This window comes from Neopelma chrysocephalum, unplaced genomic scaffold (genome assembly GCF_003984885.1).
Source record: "Neopelma chrysocephalum unplaced genomic scaffold, ASM398488v2 Primary Assembly neopelma1_119, whole genome shotgun sequence".
Lineage (NCBI taxonomy): Eukaryota > Metazoa > Chordata > Aves > Passeriformes > Pipridae > Neopelma > Neopelma chrysocephalum.
This window is the reverse complement of record NW_020897781.1, coordinates 2,820,274-2,834,086: the sequence shown is the minus strand read 5'-3', so window position 1 is coordinate 2,834,086 and position 13,813 is coordinate 2,820,274.

Here is a 13,813-nt window from a genome sequence, read left to right as displayed (position 1 = left end):
ATATGAGCAGTGCAAACACCAGGGAAAGGTGTTCCCATAAAGATGTCCACAATAATCCCATTTTCTCCAGGTTGTCTCACAGCCCCATGGGCACCTCAGGAAAGAGGTACCTGCACAAGCAAAAGGTGATGGCTGTTCCAGAGGTGTGAGGGTAGAGGACACATCTTGAGGAGACCCTTCAGAAAATCAGACGAGCAAAAGCCTATTTCTCAGCCCTTCTGATGATGGTGGGTGCTGGATGGGTGACCTCAGCAAAGAGAAAGCAGGTGGCCTGCTTGCTGTTGCACTGTGTCTAGATCACAGGTGTAGACCTCCTGAAATACAACTAAATTCAAAACTTAATGGGGTTTCCAATACTTTGATTTTTGTTAGCATCTTACTTGCTTTTCATTACCCTAAAAAGAGTGTTTTCAAGGCACTGCTCCCTCAGAGAGGGCAAACCTGTGCAACAGCCCGAAACCTTTTGTGAAGCAGAGTGGGCTGTGAGTTGGGCTGAAGACATCTCTCTTCTTCCCCAAAAACAGTCTGGGGTCCCTCTGCAAACCCCAGGGCAGATGCTCACCTGCAAAGACTGTTCCCAGGTATGTGCTGGCAGGGCTGATGCTGGCCCATAGGGCACGGTACACTGCTCCATGTGTTATTAGAGTCATTTGTTGTGGTTAGTGAGCAAAACCACCCGAGCTCATTTCTGTTCTATTAGAGGAAGGAAAATAAGGGAATAGAATAACTCATTTTAAAGTAATTTGCTGGGGATTTTGCGTATGATCAAGAGGTCTGTAAAAAGTGGGAACACTTGCAGAACTGTAATATGGCTCTTCAGAGAAAAGCATCCCAAAGTTATGAAACATCAACAATGTGAGACCAAAATGGTTGGTTTCAATGCATTTTGCCTGTCTACTGATCACAAACTGCCCCACTACGGTCTGCCCAGCCCAGAAACTGGATTTTTGGTCAAATCTCAGAGGAATGTTGCTGCACCGGCTGGCAGCTCCTTGGCCAGGATTCGATCCTGGGGTTTGGCACATGCAGGGTGTGATCCCTCCCTGATCAGCCACCACATGGAACACTGGCACATGTCCTGATTCTCTTCTCTGTTCCCCACATCTCCGGGGGAGTGCAAGGAGATCTGGGGTGGGCAAGGTCCCTTTCCCATGGGACACAGAGCACAGGGGTCCCTCCAAACATGGACATAAACATCCAAACTCTCACTGAAAGACAGTCGTGTCACAGAAAGCACTGGCTGCTCTTAGGGGCGAACTGGAGATTTCTCCTGCTAATTATAAAAATGGCAGACAAAACCCTGCACGATATGATTCCTTACATTAAACAAATTTTATGGCGGAGCAGACTTTTAGTGGCACTATTTGCAGACCTGGCCTTTCGCCAGCTCGCTGTCATTAAATCCGCCGATCTTAAGTATCAGCTGCACTTATTCCAAGGGGCTATAAATAAACCCCTGAAGCCTATTAAAGGAGCCGGCTTGCTCAGGCTGTTTGTCAAGCCTGGACAGACTGACATCGCCGGTGTTGTGGCTCTGGCCAGTGTTGGGCATGTCTCTGGATGGGTCTTTCACATGCTCACAGGTTTATCTTTCACGCTGCTGGACACGTGTGACTTTTTTCATTAAAAGAAAACCTCAGTTTGCTGCGGCAACAAATAGTTCTGGTTCTGTTAGGGATGGTGAGTCCTTGACCACATGCCTGGTGCAAGAAACTGTTTAACCTTTGCTAGCTGGAAGGGTTAAAAATGAACAGGAGATTGGGAGAGGATAAGAAATGGAGACGATATTTTATAAGACAAAGAAATGTTTTTATACAAAACATAGAGAAGTCACCACTCCTAGGATATTTATCAGTCACACTCGCACTCAGGGTTACCACCATTCTGGTACTCCTCTGGGATTTGCCTGGTGAAAATCCAGGCTATGGGTGCCCCCCACCACCCTGAGAAGCCCACGGGCCGCAGGCAGGATGTTCCAGGATGCAGCAGCCACGCTCCATGTCGCTGGTGCAGCTCCCATGAAAAATGGGTGGCAGCACTAATGTGTGGTTAATGACCCGTGGTTCAGAAATGACTAAGATGCAGGAATTAAATTTACAATCAACTTCCTTTTTTTTTTTTTTTTCCCTCCCTGAAACCTTGAAACCAAAGTTCCTAATCAGAAAAGTCCATGAAAGTTCCTCTCCCCTCCCAGGCAGGGCAGGTGACTGCAGGCAGCTGCAGTTTGGAAGCTGGGTGCTGTCACGGTGCCAGGCGTGACACGGGGCTGCTTCAGCGGCAGGGTAAATTGATGACACAATCTAAGGAGAGCTCACTACTTGATGCCAGGTTTATTTTTGTAAGTGCAAACTAATGAAATTTAGAGATTTTAACTGGGGGAAAAAAAAAAGAAAAAGAAAGAAAGAAAGAAAAGTAGAAGCTACAATTTATAAATGAAATTCATTACGGAGCTGAGCACCAACCGCATTAAGGAAATGAGCAGCTCAGGGTTTTACTCAGAACAGCTCCAACGTTTTTTGGCAGGAGGCAGGGAAGCCCACTTTGTCCCAGTGAAGCTTCTGGCTCTGCACAAATGATGGACCAGGGCTGTGAGGAAGAGGGGGCTGTGCAGGGTCCCTGCAGACACCACACTGTTGATCTGCCCTGGGCTCAAATGGGGAAACCACCCTGAGGGGTTTGGGGTGATGCTTGTCCTGCAGAAGGCACTGACCTCTGCTACAGACCAGACATCCCTTTCCCATTCCCACACCGCACAGCCAAGGGTGGACCTCGCTCGTCATGTCCTGAATTTTAAGAGGCAGCAAAGAAATTGTTCGAAAGGCAATGAAAGGGAAAGAAAAGTAACCATAAACCCACAGCAGAAAAGGAAGGCGAGTATCCAGGAGGAGAGAAAAAGACAACCTTGAACATCTCCCAACAGGAAGGATGTATAATTCAGAGCAACCAGGAGGCATTTTGTAGCTTTTTTTATTTTACAGACTTTCTGTTCTCCTGTACTTCATCACTTCTCCACTTACAGATTTGTCCCTAAATACTCTGACAGATTAAAGAAGATGGAGGGGCTATTTTCAAGAGCAGGGATAGGCACATCCTCAGGCACAGAGTGCAGCTACAGCCACATCTAGAGGACTGCTGGGGTTTGGTCTTTTCCTACATGAATGATTCTATGATCCTATGATTCTATGGCTCTGTGATTCTATGATTCTGTGTTATGGGGTCAGCACAGCTTGTCCTGAGCCAGACACTTGCACTGGGTGAGCAGGAACAGGCATTGGAGAGTGTGAAGAAGAAGCACAGAAATCTTTCAGCATCCATCCCCATCCCTTGCCCAAGTAAGAAATGAAGCTACTGAGAAAAGAACTAATGAACACGCTTAAGGAAGTGAGGAGAGGGACATTAATTGCCTGTATAGCAGTGCACAGTCTGAGCAACACAAAAAACTGGGAACCACTAATTTATGAGTACAAATTCTATCTGGAGAGCATAACTTAAACTTAGGGAGAAAAATCCATGTGCCTGGAATATTAAAATCAATAGTTTTAACCTATTTAGAAAGAATTGAGTGGGCAAAGAAGGCGCAGGAGGGACAATCAATATCAGAAGTGACATTGCTGCGTTCCAAGCACCACTAGAAACTGAAGAGAAAGTGACCTCAAATATAAATAAAGCCAAAAGAAGGTGTTTCTCCAGACAATCAGCCCTCACTAGAAAACAAGGACTACTAGCTCCTTAGTCACATATCATATTCAAGAAAATTTCCCTATGCTCTCCTGGAGAACCTCAACTCGAATGATGTGAGCTGCAGTGCTCATGCTGCTGCTTTAGGGATTTTCTAAATGTTGTAGAAGGGTATTTTCTAACCAAAACCAGGAGGATCCTCAACAGGATCATCTTGACAGCTGGAGAACTGTTCACAGATCCAAAAACCAGCTAGAGCCAGCACAGAGGTGACCCTGTTTCAATCATACATGCTGGGCACAGACAGAAGAAAGCCTGAGCCGACAGTAGGTCCCTTTGCTTTTCAGTGTTGTAAGCCAGGTCACCTGGAGGATTTTAAAGAGAAAATGTGAATGATATTTAACAACTCTTGGTTTAAAGGCACTCTGGCTTCTAGGAAATCTAGTAAAACCTCAACGTTGGGAAAGAGGAGGTTATTCTGGCTAAAAAGTGAAGCTCAAAGGGGAGTGAGAGTAGGTAAACTCACAGAAAGGAAGGAAGGGAAAGCGAGTGATAATGAACATAGACCAGCCCCAAGCAGAAGGCTGTTAGGTGAAACCTGTGGCTAGCAGGGCTGAGGGCAATAGGGAAGTGCTCTTTAGATGTAAGAGACTAAAAGTAGTTGTCTAGACAGAACAGCAGACATTAAAAAAAGAATGCATAAAAGGCAGACACCAACTCCTTAATTTCTCTATTTTGGGGGAAAAAAATGCTAAGTGAAATAGCCTTGTAATATGATGATGTGGAATATCTTCTGCTCCAACTCAGGATGTTAAACAGCTGCTGCTACAGCTAGAGGATTCTTTTGATCGGCAGCTCTCAATATTCAGTGCTGTGAGTTTTAAAATCCGTCCCAGGAGCGCCCCAGGCCGGCGCAGAGTTTTCCAGAAGACCTAAGCAGTGCTGACTTTGTGCCAATGCATAAATGTCGATGAGGAGGATGACTTGCGTAATTATAAATCTGATTGTTTGATGTTGATTTTGTGAAAAAAAATAATGGAAGAGCTGATAAGGGACTTGATTAATAACAATTTAAGGAGAATAACTAATTACAATCAACACGAGTTAATGGAAAATAGATCTTATTAAACGAAATTGATATAATTTTTCAAGAATGTGATTATAGATTTGATTGATTTAGTACATTTCATCAACACTGTTACGTTTGACTTCTGCGAGGCATTTAACTTAATGTTGTCTCATTTATTAGGAAGCTAAAACAATGTAAAATCAACACGGCACGCACTAAACGGATGAAAACCCTGCTGATATGTTTAAACATATCAGAGGAGCATCCCAAGTGGCTGCGCTTCGGTTCATCATTTTTAGCAAACGGTAGAAAATCAAAACTCATTACAATCAAAGTTTGCTGATGAGATTTGGAGTCGGACCACAGCTGGCATGTTGGATGCACTTTCCGTGAACCAGATGGAAGCGAACTCCAGTCTGTTTAACGTGGGCACACACAAAGCCACACTTCTAGGAACCAGGATTTCACTGCGGGGAGGAGGGATCCTCTTACACAATGCTGGAAACTTGATAAAACAGTGGAGTGAAATATCTCTGGTGTAACATCTAGGGGGACACTGCAGCTATTTCCTGGTGCCTGCGACTCAAGAAGGATGGTGATGAATGGGAGAGGGCACACAAGAATGACTGAAGCGTTGCAAAACATGCCTTATAGTGACAGATTCAAGGACCCCAATACGCTTAGCTTAACAAAGAGAAGGTTAAGGGATGGCTTAATGACAATCCAGATGCATTCAGACAGGGTACAGGAATGCAGAAAGGGAGTGCTCCTCAATCTAACAGACAGAGACATAAAAAGAGCTGGTGACTGGAAGCTGACGCTGTTAAATTCAAACTGGGAAGGGGATGTGCTTTATAACTGGGAGAAGTAACATCAGAAAAACTTCCCAACAGATGGTTTCATCATCACTGGACATTTCAAATTCATGCTGGGGTTTTTTTTGGGTTTTTTAAGCCATATCCTGGATGCACAAAAGATCACTGTGGACTGACATACAAAAACCCACACCACAAGGATGGAGTGGTCCTTTCTGGGTTTTTAATTTTCCTAATAATGAGTATTTAAGCTGTCATCCTCAAGCACTGACTGGGACCATTCCCTTTTCCTAGAGTTATTGGTCTGGCCTCGGTGGAGAGTCACACAGACACCTCTGTGTTATTGGTACTTCATCTTTTCAAGTGGAAAGGCTGGAAAAGTACTATGAAACCCAATAAAACAAACCCAGCCTGCATCCCTCTGCTATAAAAAACCCCAAAATGCAGTGCCAAAGAGAGCAGCTCAAAGCAAGTACATGAAGGACCTGCTTTCCAGTGGTTCAGTTAAATCCTGCTGATCCCCATCTGCTTCTGTAGTCTGATAGACTTTTCAGGGAAATGACACATCCATATTCCTTAAAGGTTGATAAAACTGTGAGTAAAAATGTGTAGTTTGATAACAGACTCACCTACTCCCAGGAAATCACAGAATGAGAGAGAGCCACAATCTTGTGGGATTTTCTTCAGAAGCTCCATCACATCTCTGCTCTCTGCTTTGGAAGCTGAAATTTCTCCTTTCACAGAAATTCTTCAGCAGGACTCCTGCCTGCAGACTCCTCACTCAGGAAGCTCCAGGAGCCACCTGGGACTAGTCTGCAAGGCTCAGCTGATGTGTTACTGTGTATCCAGATGTACTTGGGGACAAAAATGGTGTATATATACATATATGTGTATATACACACACATATAGAATTTATTTCTTATTGTTCTTTGGGTACTGTGACATTATTTCTGTGTTTTAAAGCTCTGAAAACAGTGTCATAAAAAAATTTCCTTCCAAAGAAATACTGTGACTGGGGGAGGTGATTAGATAAGAACTTATATCCAAAAGTTGGACAACTAAATTTGCTTCATAATTGATTTATATATATAAGGGACTTTAGCTCCTGCTGAGGTCTTCACCTTTAAAAGCAGGTCTTTACCTTATATAAAGGATACAAAAGAGAGGTCATTTGTTATCTTAACTTGTAATGAGATCAGCAAAGAGAGACTTTTAAGCCCCTCCACAGCTTATTCGTGATATCACAGTGGTTCTTCAATAGCAAAATATATCCAGCTGTAAGATGGGAGTCTGGGACCGTGTCTCATCCCTGCTGCCCACACCACAGAGCTGCTTGGGAGTCTGGGACCATGTCTCATCCCTTCTGCCCACACTAAGGAGCTGCCTGCACACAAAAGCACCACCAAAGACTTCGAGTCCTCAGCTGTGCTGGATTTACCTCTGCCATGATTCAAGCCATTGCTGCTGTCCCCACCACCTGCCACCTCTCTGCTGCTGTCACCAGCACCCAAGAGCCACAGTTGATAATCCAGATTACCAGTGAGTGGGGAGGAGGCAGCACTGCAGGATGCTGACCTGCCCCGACACACCTCTCAGGGCAGAGGGCATCATCCAGCAAACTCTTCAGTAGTTCCAATTCAGCCTGCAAGAGCCCTGTGCTCCAAATGCCACTTAATCCAGCTCCATGTTAGCCAGCCAACAAGATTTCCATTGATTTCGGGTTTTGGCCCAGGAACCGTGCAGATGCTTTTGAACTGAACATCTTAAGCACAACACTTCTGTTTTGTCAGAAAAAGCCTGAAGCAGCAGAAACTTTTTTAAAGCAACATCATTACCATAGAGGCAAACACTAATTTAATGTGGTTCACAGTAACAACAGACCATTTATTTAAATACTTCACCATTTAATTTATTCAGCATTTTATATTGAAGAGTATTTTCATTAGGATTCCACTGCAAAACTGAAGAAGGCATTAAATCATTTAATATACTGACAGCTTACTTAATTTATTTAAGCACAGGAGTCTAATTCAAAGAAGCAGACCTTATACAGAGTCCTGTCTTTACAGATCTAGCATGCAAGGGCCTATTAATTTCAAGGTAGGGTGTTACATGTTTTTATTTTGAGGTCCCACTATTTGTTCTGTTCTGGTCAGCAGCCTGCTGTGGTGCTGCACCTGCCAGAGCTACATTTAGGAATCCCTCCTGGTGCACACCAGGGCAGCTCCATGCCTTTTGCTTCTGCTAACGCTGGTGAACATCCAGTCCCTTGCATTTGTCATCTGGCTTGGTGTGGAGCTTGATGGACCACAGTGCAACCAGCATGGCTGGAGTAGCAGATCAGCAGGGAAACAGGGACAAATGCAGCAAGCCCTGAGGCCATCAATGATGTCTTCAGTTTAACTCTCCCTAGTTGGCAGTCCTGTCTCTGGAGAACGTGATAAAGTCTGTGAGATCCACTGCAATGCACTCCTGTCTCAGTTGGTGTTGAATTGACTCCGGACACTCAGTTCACCAGCTCTGGGGCGATGTGTAGTGAGGCTCCCCCAGCCCTGCCCTGGGAGGTGCTGAGCAGCATCAGGACTGTTCACAATTGTCACATCAAAGCTCCCACGTCCTGCCTGAAGCAAATCCTCCACTTGGTATTCAGGGTGCTCAGCTCCTTGGGCAATCAAGCCCTTGTGGCTTATTACTGATGTTCCCAGATCTACCATAATAAATGGTGGAGAAGAAAATTGTCCCCTATGACAAAGCTCTGGGTGATATTGGGGTCTCTGGTGGCTCCTGGTTTGGCTGCTTTCTGAGATTGGTGTTGAAGCAGAACCTCAGAAACAATAGCACGTTGTCAATAGGATGCACAGGACATCATTAATAAACATTAGAGAGCTTGATATGATCAGGCAAAAGCAGTACAATGAAATGAGGTACCAAAAGCAGGATGGAGAGGAGGGGAAAAGACCTGAACAGGGTGTTTAATGACTCACCCGACTGTGAAATGCAGCAGAGAGCAAGGCTGGGATAGAAAACCTTTTAATGAATTCAACATGTGTGCACCCTTTGAAGGCTTAGCTCCCCATTCCCCAGTGGTGTTTGACCCACCTGAAGATACAGATCATACAGAAAATAATAACCAGTAAGTAATAATAATAGTAATAATAGGAAGAGCAGGACCCTCATCTCCAATTCATATTTATAATCCAGCAAATATCTCACCTAAAGCCAGAAGATTTATGGGTTTGCATCTATAATTAATATCCTTCCTTAAGCAGGAAAGGGCATGTGTTCATACAAATAAATCTGCTGCTCTAGACCTGGATTTTGAAGACTAATATTTAAATCCCCAGCAAGACACAGTTTATTGATTGTATAGATGCATACAACAGAGGCACACCACGCACATTTATAGAGATAACATTGTACAGCTATTTTTAAAATAAATAGATAGAGTTTCTCTTTTAAATGCAAGAGATGAAGCTTAATCAGGGAAAAGGAGGAAGATGGGGAGGTTGGCTTAGTGTATGCTCTGAACTGTCCCTGTCTCCCAAAGATTTCCTTTGCATTAGGCCCTTTGCTAACAGCAGGGCTGCTCCTGGGCGCCAAGACACATAAAGGGCTTTGAGACAGAGGCAATCGATTTGGTTTAGTTTTATGAGGAAAATAAACAGTTGGGCTGATATAACAGTAAAAGGGTCAAATGGGGTCAGGGCTAATGAAGTGACTCAAAGCAAGTTAGAATTAAAACACCCTTCCCTTTTTTCTGTCCTCCCCTTCATACCTCTCCTCCATGAGTGACCCCTGTGTCTGCCCAAAATCACACCCATGGACAACAGCAAAGCACCAGCCAAGGTGGGTCAACCCACCACATTTGTGGCTGGGCACAGGACTTGCCTTGGCTGAAGGTTTCCATCTCCAGCAGTGTCTGCTGAGCGATGGAAAACTCCAACCAAGGTAAGCCCTGCCCTTCAGCCCCTTGTCATGACCACAGCATGGACCACAACCACTGCACACTGCCAGGGAGGCTCAAAGGTGCCCAAAATCACCCCTCCAGGGCTGCACTGGCCACTGGCAGCTGGAGGATCCCTTTAAGGATCTGTGTGGTAGGCTTGGAGCTTGCTAGCCCACCGTGGGTCAAGACCAGCTTGCTCAGCATCTTTTGGCTCTGGTCTTTACTCAGAGGATCTCCTCATTCTCTGAATATTCCCTACAACCAGGTTTCAGAAGGTTTGCTTGTTCTTTTTATTTTCTTGGGGGTTTCTTTTCACTTTTGTGAGCTGTAATGAACAAAGTGGGAATGTGCTAGATAAGCAGTTGAACCAAACCTAGGAAAGGACAGATTCTCTGGAGCAAGCAGGGATTTATCTAAAAAATATTGAGAATTACTGGAAATATAAATGTAGGCAGCGTTCCAAGGTCAAGAGTGTAAGCATCACCTCACTTAGCAGTGAACTTAACAACAGGGGTAAAGTACTTCTGCTGTTCTGTATCCAAAAAGCACAGACATGAACAGAACCCAGAAACTTTTATTTATACTGTCCTAAGCTGTATAATACCCTCACTTAACGGAGATTTTAGTTAGTCATATTTAAATACTATTGCTCAAAAAAGAAAAAAAAAAGCCTTTTTGCACTCAATCATTCAAGGAGCTCATCAGTGACTGTGTGTGAGTGTGAGAACTGTTCAAACTCGGGGCACTGGCTGCCACAAGTGGGGGAGGAGCTTCTTCCCCCCAAATTATAGGGTCCCAGGAGAAATGTTTCTTTCCAGTGTCAGGAAGTGTTTTTGGAAGGAGGGAAAAGAAGCATCAAAGGAAACCTTCTGGCGAGCGCTGTGCTGCTCCAAGTCCTATGCACCAAGACCTAAGCTTTCCCTACAGACATGCTGCTCAATGCACTCCTTTATGATTTTTAGCCCCCTGAACAATATGGGCTGTGGATGCCCAGACACTGCTCTTCTCTGTGGCTGTGAAAGGGGGAAAAAATCAAGGCTGTTGCTCTGCAAGGCCAAGCACAAGTAGCACAGGGGCTCTGGAAGCTGCAACCAGTGTGGGGTACTCAGCCAAGGCAGAGCTTTGCTGCAACTTTGTTTTCATGATTTAGCATTCCTGCTGTAAATAATTGATACTAATGTAAGGGAGATAAGAGACAGACTGTCTGTGGGCCGGGAGGAAGTGGATCCTGGTGACATCCACCTGGAAATGTGCTTGTGGATTTATCTGAAATAAAAACGTTGAAGAGCCAAACACAAAATCCGAGAGGTGGGGAGGGAAGAGGGATAAGAAAGGAAACCTGTGATCAGCTCTGAGCTTTCTCATCTCTCTAAGAAAAAGCTACCGATAATAATTTCCTTAACAAGAAAATTCCTGCACTAACTAGCACTTTCTCCCTAAAAATTGCTCTCACACTAGTCCATAAGCTGCGTTCCTGCATTGCCAGAGAGCTGGGTGGGTGTTAGCACAGTTTAAGGAATTAAAATGTCATTAAGGGGGTGCATGGAGCACACCCCTCCTCGTTGGACACCGTGCTGGCAGGAAAATGCCAGGGAGCTCAGCATATTTGATGCCTTTGGCTTAGGTTATCTACAAGCAGCTGAGTACCAGGAAGGAGCTGTTCTGCATCTTAGTCTTTGAAATTGGAGAAGGAAAAATTAAATCTCTGGTCCTGCAAGGGCAGCCGTGAGACAGGCCATGGAGACAATGTTGCTGGGTGGAGAAGGGGAGATTTCCCCGCTGGGAGCCTTGGAATCCAACATATCCCAGGGGCCATTACGCCGTATCCATTTCTTAATCCTGATTTTGAGGCTGCTATTGGCATTTCACATCCTCTGAGGAGTCTGTGCCCGGCAGCAAACTGGCATTCACTTCTCCCGGCCTGACGTAATGCCTGTTTTCATCCTGTCTAGTAAATAAAAAATGATAATGTCAGCTGAAAAAAATGACATCACTGTTGAGCCTTGCAGCTCTCTAGTTCTCTCTCCTGAGCCTCCATCTTCACACCTCACCTATGTTACCTGTTGCTCATCAGCTCAAGGATGTTCCTGTACCCACTGTACAAGGTAAGTGTGCCTGGGGGGTTTAAATTGCTGGGGACTTCAAGTGCCAAAGTGAAAAGAATCTGCAGTGGAAATTCCTTCATTTTGAACTATTTTCTTGTAAACTTAGCTGAGGGTCCCTCAGATCTGGGGTCTCCCAGGGAGGTTGTTGAAGGCCATGACTTCACATGTTACTCTGGTAAGCACATATTCAGGCTCTAAGTTTGTTTTAAAATATACTTCTTAACTTACAGATTTCATGCAGGAAGGCAGATGAAAAGAGTTGCTTTGGAAATGTTAGGAAAGAGCAGCATTGACTTGTCAGTGATATGAATGGGGAAAGCCAGAGAGACTTTCTCATCTCTAATGTGATTTCATGATTCAGTGAATAATGCATATTAGCATAATACTAACTAAAAAAATCCATACTCATCATAGAATCACAGTTATCAACATTATCCTATTATTAATTATTAACATTTACACTATCAATCAGCCCCTGGCTGACTGATAGCTTAAAATCTTGCATAAAGATTGTTACAACAATAGCCACAGTACATCACGTAATGTGCTTCACAGTCAGGTTGTCATATCCTCATCTATAAAGCTTTTTACTAATGCACTTTACAACATATCTTACAGTACATGGATGAAGAATGTGGCTGCACCCAGTAATAATTCCATTAATTATGAATAAAGCATTTACAAATGACATCCTTATTTAAAACTGGTGATGAACACATTTTGTTTTAGTGCAGATGCACTGCGTAATTTGTAATTGGATAAAAAGCAGTGCTGGCAGCACGGGGCAGGGAAAGGGGGCCAAGATCTTATGATCCTTGCAGCAGAAAGAGGGGGAAAAAACAGTGGAGAAAATGACTGACAAACAACAAAACACTGGGATAAAGCTGAGTAAACTCCAAGGTGATGGTTGAAAGGAGTGATTAAAGGCGCCCTGCAAAGCTGAAAGGCAAAAGTCCTTGCCCACTGCCCTTGCATTGCGGTTGCGTTAATAAAACTCTCTCCTATATTAATAAAGTGTATATTTTCATTGCTTTCTCTCATTTGCAGTGTTTTCAGCTGGCTGGCAGCTCACCAAGACTCGTTAGCCACATACAGTTTGCCTTTGCAGTACCTTGGTACCGCTTTGTCCTATAGGCTCTCTGAGATGGCAGAATATTTATTACATACAATATTTCACTGAGGCTACTTACGTCAAGAGGCTATAAATACATTACTCTTCCTAGTTTACTTAAGGGATAAAAAGTGAGTAGCTAAGTTTACAGAGCAGGCTCAGGCTCTATTAATGTGTGGTCTGTTCATTTTCATATAGCTCTCAATTGTTTGAAATTATTTTCCAAATTAATCCTATGAGTGATTCTTGCCTTGCTGATCATTTCCGAGCACTGCTGGCCTACATGTGCAGTGGTGATATTCAGGTTATTACATGCATTATGGAAAAAAAAGTTAATTTAAACTCATGATATTTTTTTATAATAAAGCTGTGAATATTTATGTGGTTGTAGTTCTCAGCTGAGAGCCTTGAGCCAAGAACTTCTTATATTGAGGTTCAACTATTTAAATAGGTGCTAACTGGGGATGCAAAAATCCCAGCAACTCAGTTCTGGCCACGCTGGTGGGTGGACAAGAGCTTTGGTGTTCAGCAGAAAGTCAGCAAACTCCTCCAGATTACTTTTTTCCTGAGTTTTCCCAGTGTTTACAGCAGTTTGGATCAACAAGGTGCCTGGACAATGCACAGACCATGGTGTCATGTGTCTGCTAGCACGGAGGCAAAGCTGTGCATGGCAGTGAGTGCTGAGCGTGGTGCAAGATTCTGCAGACTCAGAGAATCCAGAGAAGAGAGTCCTGGATGTACCATGTAAAGTTAAGAAAAAAGATTGCCTTGGGAGGGACCTAGTTTTGGGCTCAGGCAGACCTTTTTGCAGGTTTTCCAAGGAGATGAGGCTGCAAATTAGAGCCAAGCCAGGCAGGAATTTTTGCTGAATTATTTTCACATTCCCTTTCAGTGTCCCATTTGTGGGCCATACCTAGTGCAAAGCATGACACCTGACATGGCCCTTCCCCAAATTTTCAAGTTAATAAACATAATAAAAAATTCATATATAGTGTTTATTGCCAGCACTGTCAAAGATGACACTGCATTCCCCTTCTCCTCTCAAACTCAGGCAGTGTAGGAGAGGCTGCTGTAATTACAGGTCTCCT